A 23748-nucleotide genomic window follows, 5' to 3' on the forward strand; every position below is an offset into this window, starting at 1 on the left:
ATACGGACAACTACAACATTAAGAGATAAGAAAACGATGCAAAGATCCCCCGTATAGCCTTTAAATGACTGCTCGGGCAAGTGCGGTTAAGCGAGCACCTATGAAGGCCGGCACGGCACAGGAGGCTAGCACCATCTCACCCGGCCGCTTTCGTCTCCCCAGTGCTGATTTTTTTCCACCACACCAGGTACTCATTTTAAAGGCTGAGTCGACCTAGGGGAGGCCCAGGATCGGTTCAATTATTCGCTGTTACTGTTATTGGTTTGCGAGCGGGAATCGAACTTGGCTCGCCGGGTTTGTAGCGAAGTGGTGAGCACCACCGCTCCCCATATTTTGCGACACGCAGACGGACAGAGACACAAAGACAAAGATCCCCCGTGTAGTCTGAGAAGACTGTTGGGGCAAGTGCTGTTCGCAAGGAGCACCTATGAAGGCCGATACGGCACACGATGCGGTGGGTGGCCAACACCACGCCCGACCGTCTTTGTCTCCCCAGTGGCGATGTTTACACACCGCGCCAGGTACTCATTTGAGGCTGAGACGACCTAGGGAAGGCCCACGACCGATTCAGATAATCGTCACTGGTGTTGGGCGGTCTCGGATCGCCGGGTTCGTAGCGCAAGGCGCTAACCGCGACACTACCGCTCATCATACGCACACACACACAATGCAGCATGACTAATCGTAATGGTTATGTTTGTACATGGCAGCGTTATTCGGGACATTGCAGTGGAGTTGGTAACGAGCTGCGTGCGGACAAGCGCTCGGGGAAGGCAGAAGCCAGAAAGCGGCACGACAGCGCCGACACTTTCCCGAGCTCCGTCGTCCTTACACGTTGACGATTTGCATTCGGATGTGTGGCCAAAGTCAATTTTAACGTGGGAGGAAAATACCCAGGGGGGAGGGGGGGTGGGGAAACCCCCCACACGTGCGAGGGGGCGCCACGCTTTTACCATCCACAACGGAACAGGTGGAATCAACACCAACACCAACAGGCGAAGACATGGCACGTGGACATGAAGCCAGCGACGTAACGGCGCGCGGGAGACAGGGAACAAATTGACGCGGAGAGCGACCGATCGTCGAGTGTTCGAGGCACGCCGAGCGTGGGCACGGCCCCGCCACCCTCTCTCCACCCCGGGGCAGCCGGGGAGAGGCACGGACGCAGATCGCTCTCGACTTGTCGCTCCAATCACAACAACAACAACAACCAAACGATTGAGCAGGGGCAGCAGCAGTTGCACGTGGCGAGGGGCAGCAGCAGTTGCACGAGCAGGGGCAGCAGCAGTTGCACGTGGCGAGGGGCGGGGGGGGGGCAGCAGTGAGAGCAACAAGGGCAGCACCTTGATCTTGCGCGGATTCAGGATGATGTCGGTGTTGTCCTCCACCACGATGCCCGTGCGGAAGTTGAGGACGAGGTCGACGAGGAAGAATGTGTCGGAGACGACGTTGAAGATGATCCACGGCGTGGTGGTCTCCTCCTTGATGAAGGTGATGCCCACGGGGATGATGATGAGGTTCCCCACCATGAGCAGCAGCATCGTCAGGTCCCAGTAGAAGCTGCGGAGACAGGGATAGAGACATCCCGTGTGGCCCCGCGTTGGTTGTTGTTGTTGGTGGCGGCAAGTGCTGAGCATGCGATGAGAAGCCTCCGCACCGCGCACGAGCGGGGTGCGGCCACCAGCGCTACCCTCGGCCACCTTTGTCTCCCCCGCGCTGATGTTTACCCCACCCCCCTCGAGGTACCCATTGGTTAGTAATTTTAGGGCCGAGTAGACCTACGGGATGCCCAGGTAATTGTTAATAACATTGCCACCGATGTCGTGGTGTGGGGATTGAACTCGGTCGGCTGGGCTCGTCGCCCCTGGGGCGCGGCGGTTGGCGCAGTGAGCTAACCACGGCGCCACCGCTCCACCACCGTGGAAGAAGGCACGCACGTGACCGGACCCCCCACGAGGGTTGACCCCACGTGAGGGTTTGGGTCAGTGTTAGTCCAGGGCCACTGCCGTGTTTCCCCGTGTCTCAGTGTCCCCGTGTCCCCCTGTCCCCCTATTCCCGTGTCTCAGTGTCCCCGTGTCCCCCTGTCCCCGTGTCCCCCTGTCCCAGTGTGGCCCTATTCCCGTGTCTCAGTGTCCCCGTGTCCCCCTGTCCCCGTGTCCCCCTGTCCCAGTGTGGCCCTGTTCCCGTGTGTCTGTGTCCCCGTGCCTCCCTGTCTCCATCCCCCTGTCCCCGTGTCTCCGTGTCCCCCTGTCCCCGTGTCCCCGTGTCCCCCTGTCCCCGTGTCTCCCTGTCCCCCTGTCCCCCGGGTCTGAGCCAGACCCGTGCTCCCGCACCGGAAGTCGCTGTAGGGGTGGATGATCCAGAGGCCGGCCAGCTTGACCCGCTCCTGCTCGCGCTCCACCGCCTTCTGGCTGCCGAACATGCGCAGCGAGAACTTGTTCACGCCGGGCTGCAGCATCGTGCTGAACTGCCTCTGCATGAAGCTCGCCTGGCTGCCCCGCGTCTCCCCGATCCCCTCGTCGCCCACTCCACCGGGACCCCCGATTCCGACCCCGACCCCTCCGGGGGTCCCAGACATCCCCTGCGTTACACCGCCTCCTCCTCCTCCTCCTCCGCCACCCGGCGCGCAGAGGATTTGCTCTCCGCTGTCTGCCTTGAGAAACGCCACGGAGGGGTGTCGAACCTGGAGGGGTGGGGGGGGGGGGAAGAAGGACGGAAGGGGATGGGGTGGGAGAGGAGGTGAGGTGGTGGCACAGAACTCAAAGGTCGAGCAGTCGCTCGCTCGCGCCACTGCTCGCGAACTCTGGAGGGAATTTGGGCCACTCTCCCACGTTGCCCAGACGCGTGTCGGCACCGGTCGGTGGGGCGTTACCCACACTTCACCCCACCGCACGGGACCCCTCGAGCCCTTAAACTGCGCTGGCACCTCCAGGAGTGGCAACTGCTGGGACCCTCCGTGCCACGCCGGCGACGCCTGCTCGGGCCGGGCCATCTCCCCACGTGTGAGGGGCCCTGCGGTGGCAACCACCCCCAGCGCCGCCTCGCGTGCCGCCGCCTCGCGGTGACAGGATCCCAATGGCCAGGGGCTGCGATTCCGCGCGCGGAAGGAGCTTGGCCAGAGTGCGAACTCAACTCCCAGACTTCACCTCCTGCTGCTGCTGCTGCACCGCAAACTCCGTGCGTGGAGACGGAACAAGAGAGAGAGAGAGAGAGGCAGACGGGGGAGAGATGGGAAGGGTCGATGGGGGGGGGGGAGATGGGGGGGGGGAGATATGAGGGAGAGGGAAGGGGAAGAGAAACGGGAGAGAGATGGGGGAGAGAGATGGACAGAGAAATGGGAGAGAGATGGGGGAGAGAGATGGACAGAAAATTGGGGAGGGAGATAGAGATTGGGAAGGCGAGATAAACAGAGGAGATGCGGAGAGAAATGGAGGAGAGAGACCTTTGCGTGTATTATTAAAATTGCTACTCTTAGGGGGAGGGCTAGGCAGGGCAAAGGGCGAAGGAGGGAGAGTGGAAGGAAGAGTGAGGACGAGAGATGGGGGGAGAGAGAGTAAGTAGACGGGGAGAGAAAGGAGGGAGGGCGAGGGGGAGGGAGAGAGAGAGAGAGGATATGCAAGGAGGGAGGGATGGAGGGAGCAGAGCGTTGCTTGGGGTCGGAGATGGATATCGATTAAGACCGCGGTGTCACGCAGGGTCACAACGAGAGGACGCGAGGAGGGGGAGGCGGCGGGACGAGGTGGGAGACGGTGGAAGGACAAGCGAGGTGGTGGGGCGAGGTGGGAGGCAAAGGTGTGGGGGTGGGGGGTGGGGGGGTGACGCTCCAAGGATGAGTGGGAAAGCGTGATGAGGTGGGCGTGAGATGGTGGGAGCAGGGCAGAGGAACGGAGTATGAGGAGTGTGAGGGAGGTGGGGAGGAGTGTGAGGAGTGTGAGAGAGGAGTGTGGGGAGGAGTGTGAGAGAGGAGTGTGAGAGAGGAGTGTGGGGAGGAGTGTGGGGAGGTGTGGGGAGGTGTGAGGAGGTGGTGAGGAGTGTGGGGAGGAGTGTGGGGAGGAGTGGGGAGACTCCCAACCCGCTGGGCTGCCACGGGGGGACCCAGTAATCAGGACAACGTCGGCCCAACGTTCCACGTGGAGGCAGTAGAGCAAGTGGGTCCGCAAGCTCGTATCCATAACGTCTCTTAGGCGAAGCAAACTACGTCCCTGTTGATGATGGCAGTGGTCAAGCATCTTAGTGGCAGGAGCCTCCTGCTCGCGTCTTGAGACTCAGTGAGGCGGTTGCCGGCTAGCGGGGGGTGAGGGGGGGCCACGCGGCTGCCCGTTATGTGGAGTCAGCAGCGAGGGTTGGTGGATCACGCACGGATGCTGCCAAACTCCCTTCCCGCGGGCGTCGAGGGGGAGCCGTCCCCCGGTTCGCCGGGAGAAGGCGGTGCAAGAGAATCGAGGCTCCATCTGTTCCGTCTGCACGGGATCGAGCGTCGCCTCCTCGCACGCGTGGGTTTCACTCCGAGGGGTCCGACTTCTACCCACATGTCGGCACTCATCATTCATTGGCCGATGGCTCCTGAATAAATAGAGGGCCGCGGAGCTCGGGCAATTACTGGGAGCGCCGGCTGCTCACTCCGCGGCTGCTGCTGCTGCCTTACCGCTCCCGTCTGTGGTTCCTCCTCCCGGCGCCTTACAAGGTGACAGTATTATTATTATTTAACAAGGTGACAGTATTATTATTATTATTTACTTGGCAACGTTGGGCCGACGTTGGCAAGTGGTTGGAACCATTGGGGGTTCCTTCGTTAATACAATGGCCATGTGACATGCATTACTGCTCTTATTGTTATTGAAGTATGCGAATTGACGGCAGGAACTTCTTGACGGGAACACACTTTTTATTAAATCTTTACGTGTCAAAATACAACGTGTAATCGCCTTTCTTCCGACTTCACACTCCACTACTCTCGTGTAGACCCTATGCCTCTGGCTACACAATACACTCGACTCGTGTAGACCCTATGTCCCTGGCTACACACACTGCATTCGGCTCGTGTAGACCTTATGCCTCTGGCTACACACCCTACACTCGCCTCTGGGTTACACAGAGTCCCGGTCCCGTTAGGACAGCGGGACTAGGTACCGCAGGGCCCTAGGTCTTCATCCCCGTCTTCATTCTTCGCTGGTTACACACTGCCCTCACGCCTGTGTGCATCCCCTTTTATAGCCCCTGCTCACGAGAGACGGAGCTGATGCGTACGTCAACGTGAGCCTCGCTCCTTAATGAACCAATCACGACGCACTCTCTCTACGATCCGTTTTCCCCAGCGCGTGTTAACACTCCTCCACCAATCACACCGCGCTGCCACCCGATCACTCCCTCTCAGCACGTCACCGGCCCACAGCCAATCAGTACCCCGTAACCCACGACCCCGCGCTGACCCCTGATCCTCCACCGTCAGCGCGCGTCACCACCTACACAGCCAATCATTACGCGCTGGCATACGATCTCTAATCCCAGCGCGTATCACCTCTACATCACCCCCTCCCACATAGCTTGCAGCCGGCCCGGCTGTTAACCAACAACACAACCTAACGTCAACGCAGTAATAAAGAAACTCCACCTCCCAGTGTGCCCCGTAACGCAACAACAACAACACAACACAACACTTAAATATGAAGCAATATACAGCCCGACGAACAACACAATAAAAGCGAACACCGGAAAACGAACGCGCCAAGTGTCTCTGTGACTAAACGCAGTGCCGAGGCGCTCCGGCTGCCTCGACTCCTCACGTGGCAGGTCACACAAAGTAGCGCGACCTAGCGCGAGTCCGTCTGGCCGGTCCGTCGTATGGGACGGGACGTTGGCGACCGTCCGGTGGCTCCGGCCGCTCAAGATCCGGCCGCCGGTGGTCGGCAGCTGTCAGTTCCGAGACACCTAGGAGCGGATCAGGCGGAGACATGTGAGGAGCAGGCAAAGACAATTCCCCCTCAGGGTCGCTGGTCACGTCACATGCTCGGCCCTCATGACACAAGGGGAGGCCATACGGAGGCGAGAACGGTTTCAGTCGGGAGGGGTGGACGTACCAACGGCGTTTTCCCCATTTTATCTGAACGCACTGGGGGCGTGCAACCCGCACGACCTCCACGGGTCCCCGCCACGGCTTCAACAATTTAGGCGACGTAGCCAAAGGTGCCTGAGGGCAATGCAGCCAGGCCCTGTCACCTGGTTCCCAATTGTGCACGGACACCTTCCGTGCCCGCAACCGCTCGTTTGCAATTTGGCGAGCCCGCGAATTAAGCCGTGCGGCCTCCCTTGCCTCTGTCAGCTTATGAATATTAAATTTAATATGCTCTGCCAATTTCGAATTAGCTCGTGGTGCGGGCAGACCCAGCTGCGTTTCCATGGGCGGGTCGGCTTCCCGACCGTACATCAGATAAAACGGGGAAAATCCCGTAGCTGCATGGGGGGCCATTCTATACGCGGCGAGGACCCCAGGGACCTGCAGGTCCCAATCAACATGTGCCTCACACACCTGCTGGCACAACATAGAAGTCAATGTCCTGTTAAGCCTCTCTACCATCCCGTCCGTCTGCGGGTGGTACGGGGAGGTACGCACCTTCTTGGTACCCAACAGGTCGCACACCTCTTGCAGTAATTTACTCGAAAAATTTTTCCCTTGGTCAGTCAGCAAGCGTTCGGGAGCCCCCTTGTCCAGGACGTAGCCCTGGACAAAGGCGTCCGTCACAGCCGCCGCCGACTGGTTGGCGAGTGGCCACGCCATAGGCCACCGGGTAAAATATTCGACCCCCACCAACAGGTACTTATTACCCCTAGGCGTGACCGGAAAAAGGCCCCAGAATATCGAGTGCAACGAGCTCGTTAGTGCGCGAGACCTGGATGGATTGCAGCGGTGGATTAGCTGCCACAGGCGGTGGTTTCCGTCTGGCGCACTCAACACAACCCTTCAGAATATTCACCACGTCACCCCCCATTCCCGGCCAATAATAGTCACGCTGAGGCAGGGCAAGCGTTTTGTTAACTCCCAAATGCAAGAGGCGTTCGTGTGCGGCCAAGACAACCTTCCCCCTCACAGCAGCAGGCACCACAATCGCATGCCGCCGGGACAAACTGTCCCATCTCATCAATAGGCCCTGCTTAAGCTCGTAGGAGCCAGTTCGGTCGTGGTTACCTTCGGAACCCCCCGTCTTGCGGCGCAATGCCAGCAGGGAGCTGTCCGCCATTTGGAGACGGCCCCACTCAATCAATGACAGTGAGAGCAGCGAGTCCTGACCCCCAGGGGTAGCGGGACCATCCCCAATCGGTGTGCTCGCGGCCGCAACCAACGCCTCCCTACCTTCCGTAACCGGCGGTTTACAGCGCGCCGATCCCGATAAGCACGCACATTTGTGACAAGGCAACAACCGCGACAGGGCATCGGCATTTGTGTGTCGCAACCCTTTACGGTACGTAGTCGTGAACTGATAGTCCTGGAGGACTTCCAACCACCGCGACAATTGGCCCGAGGGCTGGGCGACCCGCAATGAATACTGGAGCGCCGCGTGGTCCGTCCGGACCGTGAAATGACGACCATAGAGATATGGCCTGAATTGTTGTACAAAAAAAACAATGGCAAGCAGTTCGCGACGGGTGACGCAGTAGCGCTGCTCTGCCGGCGACAACACCCTGCTACCATAGGCGACCACTCGTTCGACCCCTCCAACGACTTGGGACAGCACTCCCCCAATGCCCGTGTTGCTAGCGTCCGTGTCTAGCAAGAAGGGACTCGCGAAGTCCGGATAGCGCAAGGGCGGGGCCCTAACCAAGGCGTCCCGGAGGGAGCAGAATGCAGCCTCCTCCTCCGGTCCCCATCGGAACTTCACTCCTTTCGCCGTTAGAGCGTGCAAGGGTTTTGCAATGGTGGCGAAGTGCTCAACGAATCGGCGATAATACGAAGCAAAACCGATGAAACTGCGTACGTCTGACACTGACGTGGGCGTCGGCCACGAACTGACACAGTCCGTCTTCGCAGGATCGGTAGAAATCCCCGAAGAGTCGACAATGTGACTCAAGTACCTCACGGATTTACGAAAAAGGTGGCATTTGGCCGGTTTAAACTTTAATTTAGCCGATCGCATTCGCAAGAACACCCCTCTCAATCGCTGGAGGTGTTCTTCGAACGTTTTACCGAAAACAATGACATCGTCAAGGTAAATGAGGCACGTATCCCACTGCAAGCCCGACAAAACCAATTCCATAAGACGCTGAAACGTCGCCGGAAAGGAGTGAAGTCCCATGGGTAACCGGTTAAACTGAAACAGGCCCCCTGGAGTCCGAAATGCAGTCTTAAGCTTAGACTCTTCGTCGAGTGGCAACTGCCAGAATCCGGATAATAAATCAAGAGTCGAAAAGTATCGCGCACCAGACAATGCGTCGAGAGACTCGTCCATCCTGGGGAGCGGATACGCGTCGGCCACAGAGATCTTATTCAGGCGACGGAAATCGACGCAAAATCGCAGGGACCCGTCCTGCTTTTTAACGAGCACAATAGGTGCTCCCCAAGGACTGGAGGAAGGCGAAATAATGTCTGCTTCTAGCATATCGTTAACCGCCGACTGAACATGTTCCTTCTCAGCAGGACTCAGTCAGAAGGGATTTTGCCTGACCGGTGCCGCATCGCCCGTTTCAATGTGGTGGCGTAGCAGGTCCGTGCACCCAATGTCATACTTATGTTTACTGAAGACATCCGAAAATTCAATCAGCAACCCACGCAGCGCACCCAACTGTACCGCTGACAAATCGTCAGAGTCCGCGCACAGGGAATCAACCCAATCGAGGTCCTCCTTCAACGTAACGTTTTTCGTGGGACTCGGATCAGCCTGCGCAACCAGCCTCTCCTCCGCAGGGACCCGCGCCGCGTGAGCTAGCACGGTGCCCTGCTGAATGACGGCCGGCCGCGCCCCAGCGTTCAAAACCATCACAAACGGATCCCTGTCAGCCCCCACCAAAGTGTGAGCCACCGACAAATCGAGACCTCCAACAGCCCTATTAGAAGGACCCAAAAGCATGCCCTGTTCCGAGGCCTCCTTCACCCATGGCTTCCGCAACCGGAGGGGAATTAACATTTGTGAACCCGGGGGCACGTGCACGGTCTGTGTCGCTAACGCCTGTATGGTAGCGCACGCCGTCCGAATTTCATTAGGGCTCGTCAAAAATGAAATACGGCGACCCGATGGTAGTTCAATGCAACGCTGATCAATGAGAATTTTGATGGGCATTTTTGCCAAAAAATCAGTGCCCAATAGACAAGGGACCGCCAGGGAGGACGAAACGAAAACGGGTCCCGACAATTTGATATCACCAATGCAAATGGACGCCCTAATCTGACCGATAATGCCCAACGATCCCCCGTTAGCGGCGTAAAATGGCACATCCACTGGAAGAAGCGGACGACATTGTACGGGGAGAATATTATAAATGAGATCCGATATAATAGTCGCCGATGCCCCCGTGTCCACTAACACCCTGACCTCGACCCCATCAATAGATCCGGTAACGACGGATGAACCCACTGAGGCAGCCACTATTCTGTGCCCCAACTCCGACCATTTAATGTCTCCCCGGTCCCGGCCGAATCCCCCTCTCCGCACCGAATCCCCGAACTCTACTCGGCTCTCCCCCGCCGCAACGCGACGACCCATATGTGCCGAGTATGCGGGCCGAGCATGTGAGGTGCCGCGACTTGCCGGGGTTTGCAGGGACGACTTGGGGCCTTGGTCGTCGTCCAGCCGAGGTCCCGTGGCGCGCTGACGTGGGGCGCGGCAACCGGAGGCCACGTGGCCCCGGAGGCCGCAGTTATAGCAGGTGATGACAGTCGTCGGAGATCTCGGTTGCTCCAGCTTGCGGGCCGCTCGCAGAGGCGAACGACCCCCCGATCTCCAGTCCCCCGGTCGTCCCGCGATGAACGCCTCCTCTCGTGGGCTGACGACTTGGGGCACGGTGACAACTGGGCCCGGAGTTGAGGCCACGGCAGCGTTGCAGACGACTCCCTGCTTACGTTGAAGGACCTCGTGCGCTTGTATGCTTGTGGCGACCCGTAAGGATGAAATATCGGTCTCATCGGCCGTGTTGATGGGGACCCCCAGGTCCTGCGCCAACTTGAGCAGCTGCTCCAAAAACCATGGCATCTTGGCCCTCCTCGTCCATACGAGGGAACGCGGCGTCGGCGAGAGCAAGCAACGCCGTGCGGTAGGCGAGCACGGTCTCCGTGTCCGCCTTCCGTCTTGCATAAAAATGATGGCGGCACGCCGAGGGAGGACCATAGACCTTGGCCATGAGAGCCAGCGCATCCTTGAGCGTGGAGCGGTCCGACCTGCGTGCGGACGTGAAGGCCGCGAGCGCGTTGTCATCCAGCATGGCAGGCAGTGCCCGCAGTGCCGTAGCGTCGGACCAGGCGGACATCTCCTGATGCGCCAAAAATCTGCGCTGAAATTGGCTCCAATCCCCGCCTTCCGCCTTGAAGGCTGACAACGTGGGAAGGCGCTGCTGAAAGATGAAGTCGTCCTCCTCCTCGTGCTTCCTCTCTGCCGCCCCGTCGGTGTGTAAGATGGCGGCCCCATCGGCGGGTGTGTGATGGCGGTCCACCGCGCGCGTTGGTGATGTCAGCGGGCGCGCATGGAGAACCGCTGCCACGTGGTGATGGCCGTTCCCGCCAAAAGTCGGTGTAGATGAAATGGCGGCCATCGCCAAATCGTTTTGGCGGGAATCTGCAGGGCGACCCTGCAGAACGTCGGCCGCCGTTCCCGCTCCTCCCGACGAGCTGATCTCCGCCAGGATGGACGCGGCGGCGAGCAGCAGCTCCGCCAGACGGGAGTGCGCTTCGCGAAGCACGGCGTCAGTCCTCCGTCGCTCGTCCGGCGCCGTCGGCGGATCCTGCCCCGTGGGCAACTCCTCTTCCTCACCCCCCGATGCCAGCTGGCCCGCGTCGTCGAGGTTGTCCCCGTGGTCAATCCCGTGGGTCCGACGGTTCCTCCTTGTATCCATGCTTGGAAGACCGTTTCACTTCTGACGCCAGTTGAAGTATGCGAATTGACGGCAGGAACTTCTTGACGGGAACACACTTTTTATTAAATCTTTACGTGTCAAAATACAACGTGTAATCGCCTTTCTTCCGACTTCACACTCCACTACTCTCGTATAAACTCTAAGCCTCTGGCTACACACGATACCCTTCACTCGTGTAGACCCTATGCCTCTGGCTACACAATACACTCGACTCGTGTAGACCCTATGTCCCTGGCTACACACACTGCATTCGGCTCGTGTAGACCTTATGCCTCTGGCTACACACCCTACACTCGCCTCTGGGTTACACAGAGTCCCGGTCCCGTTAGGACAGCGGGACTAGGTACCGCAGGGCCCTAGGTCTTCATCCCCGTCTTCATTCTTCGCTGGTTACACACTGCCCTCACGCCTGTGTGCATCCCCTTTTATAGCCCCTGCTCACGAGAGACGGAGCTGATGCGTACGTCAACGTGAGCCTCGCTCCTTAATGAACCAATCACGACGCACTCTCTCTACGATCCGTTTTCCCCAGCGCGTGTTAACACTCCTCCACCAATCACACCGCGCTGCCACCCGATCACTCCCTCTCAGCACGTCACCGGCCCACAGCCAATCAGTACCCCGTAACCCACGACCCCGCGCTGACCCCTGATCCTCCACCGTCAGCGCGCGTCACCACCTACACAGCCAATCATTACGCGCTGGCATACGATCTCTAATCCCAGCGCGTATCACCTCTACATCATTATAGTCGTGAGTACGTGAGTACAACGGTCGTTGGTGGTTCGCAAGGCACTGCTACGAACGCGATGATCCGAGTTCGATGATCCCGCTCAGGACCAACGACGATGGCAACACATTTGAGCTGGCCCAGGGCCTCTCCCCCTGCCGGGGCGACTCGGCCTGCAACGAGGAGCTGGTTCCGTGTGTACAAACATCAGCACCGAGGAGACAAAGGCGGCCGGGCGTGGCGCTCACCACACCCACGCCCTCGTGTACCGCCGTTCATAGGCGCGCGCTAACAGCACTTGCCCCAACAGTCTGTCAAAGGCTATACGGGGGATCTTTGTCTTTTTTGTAATCTCTTATTGTATCCGTTGGAGTTGCCCGTTTGCTGTCTGTCTCTGTCTGTATTTATCCGTCTATCTCTCTGTGTTTATGTATTTTAAGAAAACATTGATTTTTATGGAAGGATAGAAATGACACCGCATACGGAGAACGATCTTCGTCTTTGTACGGGTGAGTGATTGGGGAGGTGAGAGGCAGGTGGATGATTGGACAGGTGGGTGAGTCAGTTTAACACGTAGGAGGCTTTCGCGACCAATATCATCCATAATAGAGGTTTTTTGGGGGGGTTAGATCGCGTAAATATATAAAAGTGTCGTTAAAACCCGACACCACCCGACACAGCCAACTAGTAAGAGTTGTCATGTAAACAGAACGTGCCAATTCGTCACGAGTACAGCACACCGGTGTGTTGAATGAAGCTGCTTATAATTACTGGAGAAACTTCGTACGCAGATTGTAAATGTTGTGGCTTGGCTCCCCAACACACCGGTGTGCTGTACTAGTGACGAATTGGCACGTTCTATTTACGTGACAACGCTTCTAGTTGGCTGTGCCGGGTGGTGGCGGGTTTAACGACACATGTATATATTTACGCGATCTAACCCAAAAAAAACAACCTCTTAGGGTGGGTGATTGGACAGGTGGGTGAGTGATTGGACAGGTGGGTGAGTGGACAGGTGGGTGGGTGGACGGGTGGGTGAGTGGACAGGTGGGTGAGTGGACAGGTGGGTGAGTGGACAGGTGGGTGGGTGGACGGGTGGTTGAGTGGACGGGTGGGTGAGTGGACAGGTGGGTGAGTGGACAGATGGGTGAGTGGTCGGGTGGGTGAGTGGACGGGTGGGTGAGTGGACGGGTGGGTGAGTGGACGGGTGGGTGAGTGGACAGGTGGGTGAGTGAGTGGAAAGGTGGGTGAGTGGACGGGTGGATGAGTGGACGGGTGGGTGAGTGGACGGGTGGGTGGGTGATTGGACAGGTGGGTGAGTGGACAGGTGGGTGAGTGAACGGGTGGGTGAGTGGACAGGTGGGTGGGTGGACAGGTGGGTGAGTGGACAGGTGGGTGAGTGGACAGGTGGGTAAGTGATTGGACAGGTGGGTGAGTGGACGGGTGGATGAGTGGACGGGTGGGTGGGCGGACGTGTGGGTGAGTGGACGGGTGGGTGGGTGATTGGACAGGTGGGTGAGTGGACAGGTGGGTGAGTGGACAGGTGGGTGGGTGGACGGGTGGGTGAGTGGACAGGTGGGTGAGTGATTGGACAGGTGGGTGAGTGGACAGGTGGGTGAGTGGACGGGTGGGTGAGTGCACAGGTGGGTGAGTGATTGAACAGGTGGATGGGTGGACAGGTGGGTGGGTGGACAGGTGGGTGAGTTGACAGGTAGGTGAGTGGACGGGTGGGTGAGTGGACAGGTGGGTGAGTGGACAGGTGGGTGAGTGATTGGACAGGTGGGTGGGTGGACAGGTGGGTGAGTGATTGGAGAGGTGGGTGAGTGGACAGGTGGGTGAGTGGACAGGTGGGTGAGTGGACAGGTGGGTCGGTGGACAGGTGGGTGAGTGGACGGGTGGGTGAGTGGACAGGTGGGTGGGTGGACAGGTGGGTGAGTGGACGGGTGGGTGAGTGGACAGGTGGGTGAGTGATTGGAGAGGTGGGTGAGTGGACAGGTGGGTGAGTGGACAGGTGGGTGGGTGGACGGGTGGGTGAGTGGACGGGTGGGTGAGTGGACGGGTGGGTGAGTGGGCAGGTGGGTGAGTGGACGGGTGGGTGGGTGGACGGGTGGGTGAGTTGACGGGTGGGTGAGTGGACAGGTGGGTGAGTGGACAGGTGGGTGAGTGGACAGGTCGGTGGGTGGACAGGTGGGTGAGTGGACAGGTGGGTGAGTGGACGGGTGGGTGAGTGGACGGGTGGGTGAGTGGGCAGGTGGGTGAGTGGACGGGTGGGTGAGTGGACAGGTGGGTGAGTGGACGGGTGGGTGGGTGAGTGGACGGGTGGGTGAGTGGATGGGTGGGTGGGTGAGTGGACGGGTGGGTGAGTGGACAGGTGGGTGAGTGGACAGGTGGGTGAGTGGACGGGTGGGTGGGTGAGTGGACGGGTGGGTGAGTGGATGGGTGGGTGAGTGGACGGGTGGGTGAGTGCTGCTCCGCGTGTGGCTGTGTGTGGGAGGAAACTGGATCACCCACAAAAAACCCTCCACGCGTACGAGGGGACACCACTGAAATGCGCTCCACAGACGGGTTCACGGTCCCACACGGCACGCCACTTGGTCGAGTTGCCATGGTGTGGCCGGTCGCTTCTGAAAAAACTAAGTTAATAGCTCAGTTGGCTTTATTTGATAAGATAAAAAAACATAGTTTAGTTTTATCTGTTTATTTCTGAAGTGATTTATTGACCATTCCTATACTTTGCATTTCTATCGTGTTTTTGTATCGTTGTTGTAACATTCTGATCATCTCCGACTGGACATCTGTAAAAAAAAGAGCTTTATAGCTCATCAGATTCCAGCGAACTAAATACCGATTCTGATTCTGACTTGCTGGACTCCCACCGCCTTGCTACTTCGCTCGGGAGCTTCACTCATCGCTTGGTGCTCCACCAACCCTTCCTTCAAAGTGCTCGATCGCAGGCAGGCGAGCGACTATTACAGGCGAGTCTTCTCAGGAGAATCAGCGGTGTCATGTCAAGAAGGTCCATTGCATGAAACGTCAGCCTCTATGTTATTTGTAATTTTGGTGCCCAAGGTCACTCTTGCAAATTGGACTCATCCCGGTCTCTTCAGTTCACACCCTGGTCACAGAACATCAACTTTGAGCCACTATTCTCTGGTGAGTGAAATCAGGCTAGTGAGTGAGAGCCCACAGGTTAATGAAGTCGAGTGATCCCTGAAGAACAAGCAGGATTCCGGCCTGCACGCAGCTGCTGTGACAAGTCATGGCCCTTGCGACGCACATCGAGGCCGCATTACAGAAGAAAGCCAAGACCGGCGCAGCCTTTGTGGACTTGTCATCGCCCGACGATAAACGTGTGGGTTAAGGGCTTGATGTTGAAGTTCGCTTCGGACCATTCCCTGCCGCGAAACAATACTCCTCATATGGATTATGCTACGCAATAGGCGACTGCGTGTCTCTATGGGCAACACATTCAGCTCACAGCGGTTCCTCAACCATGGATTGCCACAAGGTTCGGTGCTCGCGCCAACGCTCTTCAATGGCTACACGAGCGACACGTCACCAACCGGGTCACGCAAATTACTACGTGCGGATGACCTTCGCCTGGCAGCGCAAGCAGCCACTTTCAACGACATCGAATCCACTGAACCAAGACCTAAACACCATGGAGGAGAATTTTGCGGGAAACGAAGGCTCGCCACAAGACAACAGTCACATCACTTCACCTTGACAATAGGAGCACCAAGCACACTCTGAGAGTGACCTTCTGCGGCACCGCTGTGCGACACGACCCCACTCCAACCTATCTCGGAGTGCAGCTGGACCGTACGACGACCACCTGATTAAGGTAGCCGCCACGACCCAAACAAGAGGTTAACCTGGTCCAGAAACTGGCAATCACAAGCTGGGGAGCATCAGCACCCTCAGTGCTCGGGACATCAACGATGGCCCTCGTGTACCCTGTAGCCAAGTGCTGCGCACCAGTCTGGACCAGAAGCAGTCACCACTCCACTTGTTGATGTCCAACTGAACACTGCAATGTGGTGTGTCACCGGAACCCTCGAGTCGACCCCAACACCCTGGCTGCCCGTGCTGTCACCAAATCTCTGTCCACCCATCATCATCCCAATCGAGGGAAGCAGTCGCCTTCCCATTCACGAGGACCTCAATAACGTCCCTCGGCATCGCTTGAAGTCACGCCAAGCGCTTTTGGACCCACGCGCTGAACCTTCATCAATGTGAGTTCAACCCGATGAAGCGTGGGAAGCTGAATGGAGTTCAAAAGGACTCACAAACACCACCTTGTGAAGACCCAACGCAGAAGATCACTGGGTTCGATCTTCCACGAAGCTCATGGTCCACCATAACCACATCCACTGCACAAACCAGGGCAGTAGATGTCGGTATCTGATGCACAAATGGAAAATTAAAACGCTCCAGCGTGCGACTGTGTTTCATCAGAACAGACCGGAGTGCGACGCTTAACGACGCAATGGCAGATCCACAAATACGAAGGGGACTTCACAGCTGCTCCTGACGCGGTTGGTTGTGTGCCTTGATAACCACCTGCACGTGGAACTGCAGTTGTTGCTCTGCATCAGCCATACGACAGAAGAAGCGAGTGCCTACACGTGAGTGAGAATTCACAGGTGAGTGATGTTGGGTGAGTAAGTGAGAGTCCACAGGTGAGTGAGATCCCAGGTGAGTGAGTAAGAGTTCACAGGTGATTGAAATCCCACAGGTGAGTGAGAGTCCCCAAGTGAGTGAGGAAGGGCCCCATGTGAGTGAGAGTCAACAGCTGAGTGAGAGTCCCCGAGGTGAATGAGCGAGAAGTGAATGAGTGTCCACAGGTGAATGAGTGAGAGCCCCCAGGTGAGTGAGAGCCCCCCAGGTGAGTGAGTGAGAGCCCCCCAGGTGAGTGAGTGAGTGAGAGCCCCCCAGGTGAGTGAGTGAGAGCCCCCCAAGTGAGTGAGTGAGTGAGAGCCCCCCAGGTGAGTGAGTGAGAGCCCCCCAAGTGAGTGAGTGAGTTCCCCAGGTGAGTGAGTGAGTGAGAGCCCCCCAGGTGAGTGAGTGAGAGCCCCCCAGGTGAGTGAGTGAGTGAGAGCCCCCCAGGTGAGTGAGTGAGAGCCCCCCAGGTAAGTGAGTGAGTGAGTGAGAGCCCCCCAGGTAAGTGAGTGAGTGAGTGAGAGCCCCCCAGGTGAGTGAGTGAGAGCCCCCCAGGTGAGTGAGTGAGTAAGAGCCCCCCAGGTGAGTGAGTGAGAGTCCCCCAGGTGAGTGAGTGAGAGTTCCCCAGGTGAATGAGTGAGAGCCCCCCAGGTGAGTGAGTGAATGAGTGAGAGCCCCCCAGGTGAGTGAATGAGAGCCCCCCAGGTGAGTGAGTGAGAGCCCCCCAGGTGAGTGAGTGAGTGAGAGCCCCCCAGGTGAGTGAGTGAGAGCCCCCCAGGTGAAGGAGTGAGTGAGAGCCCCTCAGGTGAGTGAGTGAGTGAGTGAGAGCCCCCCAGGTGAGTGAGTGAGAGCCCCCCAGGTGAGTGAGTGAGAGCCCCCCAGGTGAGTGAGTGAGTGAGTGAGAGCCCCCCAGGTGAGTGAGTGAATGAGTGAGTGGCCCCCCAGGTGAGTGAGTGAGAGCCCCCCAGGTGAGTGAGTGAGAGCCCCCCAGGTGAGTGAGTGAGAGCCCCCCAGGTGAGTGAGTGAGAGCCCCCCAGGTGAGTGAGTGAGAGCCCTCCAGGTGAGTGAGTGAGAGCCCCCCAGGTGAGTGAGTGAGTTTCCCAGGTGAGTGAGTGAGTGAGAGCCCCCCAGGTGAGTGAGTGAGAGCCCCCCAGGTGAGTGAGTGAGTGAGAGGCCCCCAGGTGAGTGAGTGAGTGAGAGCCCCCCAGGTGAGTGAGTGAGAACCCCCCAGGTGAGTGAGTGAGAGCCCCCCAGGTGAGTGAGTGAGAGCCCCCCATGTGAGTGAGTGAGTGAGAGCCCCCAGGTGAGTGAGTGAGTGAGAGCCCCCCAGGTGAGTGAGTGAGTGAGAGCCCCCCAGGTGAGTGAGTGAGTGAGAGACCCCAGGTGAGTGAGTGAGAGCCCCCCAGGTGAGTGAGTGCCCCACAGGTGAGTGAGTGAGAGCCCCCCAGGTGAGTGAGTGAGTGAGTGAGTGAGCGAGAGCCCCCCAGGTGAGTGAGTGAGAGGCCCCCAGGTGAGTGAGTGAGTGAGTGAGAGCCCCCCAGGTGAGTGAGTGAGTGAGTGAGTGAGTGAGAGGCCCCCAGGTGAGTGAGTGAGAGCCCCCCAGGTGAGTGAGTGCCCCACAGGTGAGTGAGAGCCCCCCAGGTGAGTGAGTGATCGAGAGCCCCCCAGGTGAGTGAGTGAGTGAGTGAGTGAGGAGAGGCCCCCAGGTGAGTGAGTGAGTGAGAGGCCCCCAGGTGAGTGAGTGAGTGAGAGCCCCCCAGGTGAGTGAGTGAGTGAGAGCCCCCCAGGTGAGTGAGTGAGTGAGAGCTCCCCAGGTGAGTGAGTGAGCGAGAGCCCCCCAGGTGAGTTAGTGAGAGCCCCCCAGGTGAGTGAGTGAGAGAGTGAGAGCCCCCCAGGTGAGTGAGTGAGAGCCCCCCAGGTGAGCCCCACCTGCGCGGGCGCTGCGGGCGGCCTCCCCCCGGTCGCCAGCTGCTCCGTGGAGCCGCGCTGCAGGAGGCCCAGGGCCGAGGCGGCCGTGCGCTTGTGTTTGGCCAACGCGAATCCGGCGCGCTCGGGATCAGCGTTGGCCACGAACTCGTGCGCGGACCTCACTGTGGCCTGCTGCCGGTCCGCGTGCTGCTGCTGCTGCTGCTGCGCGCTGCGTCCCTGCAGCTGCTGGTGCCGCTGCTGCTGCTGCTCCGTGGCGTGGAAGATGTCTCCGTCGCTGAGGTCGTGAGCGCGGGAACCACCGCCGCCACCGCCACCACCCCCGCCGCAAGACACGTTCCCGTTCGACACGGTCCAGTCGTCCTCCCGCACCGCGCCCGCCTCGGCCACGGTAGACGACGACGATGATGACGACGAGGAGGGTGCTGCTGCTGCTGCTGGTGGTGGCGGTGGCGGTGGTCCTGACGCTGCCCTGGCTGCCCTGGCCGCCCCCTCGTCCGGGCCCCCCCCGAGGTTCGGGGATGGCAGCGCCCGCAGTCTGATGCCCCGGCCACGCTCCGCGTCCCCGTGGCTACCGCCGCCACCGCTCTCCTCTCGGTCCAGGATGGGTTCCTTGTGTCGCGCCGAGCTATACAGCCGCTTGCGGAGCCGCTCCATGGCTACGATGCGTTGTGGGGGGGGGGGGCCGAGGGGGGGGGGGGGAGTGAGAGCAAGGGGCGGGGGGAGGGGGCAAGGGGGGACTGGGGGGGTCACATGCAGGTAAGGACACGAGAGGTCGGGTGGGTTAGGGTCCGGTGAAGGTTCGGGTCGGGGTATTGAATGCAAGGGGTACGCCGGGGGGAAATGCAAGCGGTGATGGTAATGTTCAGGGTCAGGCTACAGGTGAAGGTGAGGGTCAGGGTAGGGAGCGAACTCGGTCCGGCACGGCTCGGGATGTGGGCGTGGGAACGCGACCCGGGACGGGCGCGCGCGCGCGTGCGGGACGGAGAGGCGAGCGGGCGGGCGGGAGGGACGGTGGAACGGTGTCACCTCGTCTCACCTCGTCTCACATCTTCATCATCTCAACATCTCACATCTTCTCAGGTCGTAATCATCGTCTTCATCATCACCGCCGTTGTCTCTCGCCGTTCTTGTATCTCGCTTCGGCAGTGGTCGTCATTTGTGATTCAAAAATTAAAATGATCATCATCATCACCATCGTCTGATCCTCTCCTTGCTGCTGCTGTTGTTGTGGCTGTTGTTGTGGATGTTGTTGTGGATGTTGTTGTGGCTGTTGCTCCTCTTGTTGTTGTTTCTCTTGACGGTCGAGTCGGATTTTTTCCTCTCACTTCGTTAAGAATTCCACTCCAGCTTCTCGTCGACCGATAATAAAAAAATAAAATGTAAAACAAATCGCCCGAGCAATCCGTGCACGTCCGCTGTGCTCTGCTACATCGCCGTCGTTTAAGAGAGACACGGGGGTAGCACAGCAGACACCCCGAGACGCGCACACACAGACATGGGACACGCAGAGGACGATCTCACGGCAACAGAAACGAGACACAGACAGACACACGCAGAGACACAGACACACACAGAGACACAGACACAGAGACACAGACACACAGAGGGAGAGGGGCACGCACCGAGGGTGATACAGACAGGGACAAAGATCCCCCGTGTAGCCTAAACAGACTGTTGCGGCAAGTGCTGTTAGCGAGCACCTATAGTCCTATACGGACACACACAGAGGAACGCAGAGACACGCAGAGACACGCACAGAGCAACAGATAGAGAGAGAGACCGTGACACACAGACGAGAGACACACACACTCAGACACACGCACAGAGAGAGAGACACACACACACACTCAGACAAAGGTACAGACACACGAACAGACAGAGACACACACTCAGAGGTACAGACACACGTAGAGACAGAGACAGAGCGACACACACAGACAGAGGTACAGACACACGCACAGACAGCAGAGAGAGAGAGACACACAGAGATACAGACACACGCACAGACAGCAGAGAGAGAGAGACACACAGACAGAGACAGACACACGCAGAGACGGAGAGACACACAGACAGAGATACAGACACACGCAGAGTCGGAGAGACACACACTCAGAGGTACAGACACACGTAGAGACAGAGAGACACACGCAGAGACAGAGACACACACATAGACAGAGGTACAGACACACGCACAGACAGCAGAGAGAGAGAGACACACAGACAGAGATGCAGACACACGCAGAGACGGAGAGACACAGACGCAACACGCGAGTCGCGGTTGTTCACATAAGCGCGCCAGGCGACACGCCTTCTGCTGCTGCTGCCTCTGCTACTGCTGGTGATGGGGGTGATGCTGGTGATGGGATGGGTGGGGGTGACGTTGGTGATGGGGGGGTGACGATGGTGATGGGAGGAAACGTGATGCGTAGTCACGGACGCAGGGCGCGCATGCGTGGGGCTGGCCGCCCCTGCCTCCCACCCCGCAGCGGCAGTCGGGGTTTCGATTTCGCGTCTTTAGCCCGAGGGGGAATCCGCACCGAGTCTCAAGACCCTGGTTGAGGAGGGTCCTGCCAGTAGGGGGAGGGGGGAGTGGGTGGGGGTTGGTGGTTGCCGTGTGTGAACCCAGTGGAGGGATTTTACGGTGTCAATTCTCGGCATTGGCGATATCGCTTGGGCCGATGCCAGCAACGTTGTGGTGTGTGGGAGATTTTGTTTTGTTTGATAACCCGGCAGAGCAGGGGGAGAACTCACCGCCTCGTAGCTGCCAGCCCGTGCGGTTTATCCGTATTATTGTACGGGGAAATTGAGTAAAACGTGTTTTTGTCTATTTGTTTTGTGGTTCTCCCTTGTGACGGGACTTTGTGGGATGAACGTTGATATTTTTCAGGGGCACGGGGTGACCAATACGGCCTGAATTGATCTGTAACAAGCGCGGGAGCTGACAAGGGGTTGACAGCCATGCGACCTGTGCCCGAGTTGAGAGTCGAACCCACGCGCTTCTTGCTGTCAGGGACGAGTCCCACCACGAGTCCCACCACTGCACCCCCCGCTCTGTAATACCAGCAGCAGCAGAAGCAAGAACATGGGGAGCAGCTACCCCCCCTGTAATACCAGCAGCAGCAGAAGCAAGAACATGGGGAGCAGCTACCCCCCCCCCCTGTAATACCAGCAGCAGCAGAAGCAAGAACATGGGGAGCAGCTACCCCCCCTGTAATACCAGCAGCAGCAGAAGCAAGAACATGGGGAGCAGCTACCCCCCCTGTAATACCAGCAGCAGCAGCAGCATGGGTAGCAGCTACCCCCCCTCCCCTGTAATACCAGCAGCAGCAGCAACAACATGGGTAGCAGCTACCCCCCCCTGTAATACCAGCAGCAGCAACAACATGGGGAGCAGCTACCCCCCTGTAATACCAGCAGCAGCAACAACATGGGTAGCAGCTACCCCCCCTGTAATACCAGCAGCAGCAACATGGGTAGCAGCTACCCCCCCTGTAATACCAGCAGCAGCAGCAGCATGGGTAGCAGCTACCCCCCCCCCCTGTAATACCAGCAGCAGCAGCAGCATGGGTAGCAGCTACCCTCCCCTGTAATACCAGCAGCAGCAGCAACATGGGTAGCAGCTACCCCCCCCCCTGTAATACCAGCAGCAGCAGCAGCATGGGTAGCAGCTACCCCCCCTGTAATACCAGCAGCAACATGGGTAGCAGCTACCCTCCCCTGTAATACCAGCAGCAGCAGCAGCATGGGTAGCAGCTACCCCCCCCCTGTAATACCAGCAGCAGCAGCAACATGGGTAGCAGCTACCCTCCCCTGTAATACCAGCAGCAGCAGCAGCATGGGTAGCAGCTACCCTCCCCTGTAATACCAGCAGCAGCAGCAACATGGGTAGCAGCTACCCCCCCCTGTAATACCAGCAGCAGCAGCAGCAACATGGGTAGCAGCTACCCCCCCTGTAATACCAGCAGCAGCAGCAACATGGGTAGCAGCTACCCCCCCTGTAATACCAGCAGCAGCAGCAACATGGGTAGCAGCTACCCCCCCTGTAATACCAGCAGCAGCAGCAACATGGGTAGCAGCTACCCCCCCTGTAATACCAGCAGCAGCAGCAACATGGGTAGCAGCTACCCTCCCCTGTAATACCAGCAGCAGCAGCAACATGGGTAGCAGCTACCCCCCCTGTAATACCAGCAGCAGCAGCAACATGGGTAGGAGCTACCACCCCCCCCCCCTGTAATACCAGCAGCAGCAGCAACATGGGTAGCAGCTACCCCCCCCTGTAATACCAGCAGCAACATGGGTAGCAGCTACCCCCCCCCTGTAATACCAGCAGCAGCATGGGTAGCAGCTACCCCCCCCCCCTGTAATACCAGCAGCAACATGGGTAGCAGCTATCCCCCCCCCCCCCTTTTCAGACCCCTGTGGGACGGGGGCGCGCTGGCCGCAGGGTTCCCTCTTCTCACTCCACGCACGTGGCTCTCGCTTCCACGTCTCAGTGGGAGGAGGAGGAGGGGGCTGGAAGTTAAATGAGCCCTAAATAAATAATTAAACGCCGTCCAATAAATAACGCCGCGAGACACGAGGGGGGGGGGCGGACGAAGCGACGGAGACGCGGCATGACGCGAGGCGCGCGAGGCCACGAGACGGACCGAAGGAAAAACCCGACGGACATTTGCCACGCGGGGGGGGGGGGGGGGCAACGGCCGCATTGAATGCCCCGAGGGCAAGGATGAGAGGAATGCCCCGCGGGCACGGCTGAAGAGGAGTGGCACGAGTGCATGGCAGGGGGGGGGGGGGGGGCAAGGGCGCGTTTGAATGCCCACGAGGATCGCTGAGAGGAAAGCTCCCTGGGGGCAAGGCTGAGGGGCACGGCCGCGAAGAGCGCTTCGAGGACACGGCTGTGTGGAGTGTCCTCCGGGGCAAGGTTGGGGGGGGAATGCCCTGACACGGGGATTGGTGGCGCTGGGGCGCAGTGGCGCGCGTGCCCGGGACGCGGTCACGTGACGCGGTGGCTGGGGCCACGATGGATGTCCGGGGTGGGGTCCTGAATACAAACTCACACTCACTCAGCATCATACTCCTCATCATCATCATCATACACCCACAGAGACAAAGATCCCCCGTGTAGCCTTTCACAGGCTGTTGGGGCAAGTGCTGCTAGCGAGTCGCATTGAACGGCACCACGCCCGGCCGCCTTTGTCTTCCCATTGGTGATGATTAGACACGGCAACTAGGTACTCATTTAAGGCCGAGTCGATCTAGGGAAAACACGGGACCGGCTCAAATATTCGCCTTCACCGTTATTGGTAGTGAGCGGGAATCGAACTCGGGTCGCAGCCTGGTAACCACTACGCCACTGCCGTTCCACACACAAT

General features: G+C 58.8%; 1 pseudogene; it reads right to left on the minus strand.

Moving 5' to 3' along the window:
• Positions 1-20709, minus strand: part of LOC133343673 (potassium/sodium hyperpolarization-activated cyclic nucleotide-gated channel 1-like) — a 49397-nt pseudogene extending 28688 nt beyond the window's left edge.
• Between the last annotated feature and the right edge of the window lie 3039 nt (positions 20710-23748).

The sequence above is a fragment of the Lethenteron reissneri genome, chromosome 18, assembly GCF_015708825.2.
Source record: "Lethenteron reissneri isolate LAM-NWPU_2019-01 chromosome 18, ASM1570882v1, whole genome shotgun sequence".
Taxonomy (NCBI): Eukaryota; Metazoa; Chordata; class Hyperoartia; order Petromyzontiformes; family Petromyzontidae; genus Lethenteron; species Lethenteron reissneri.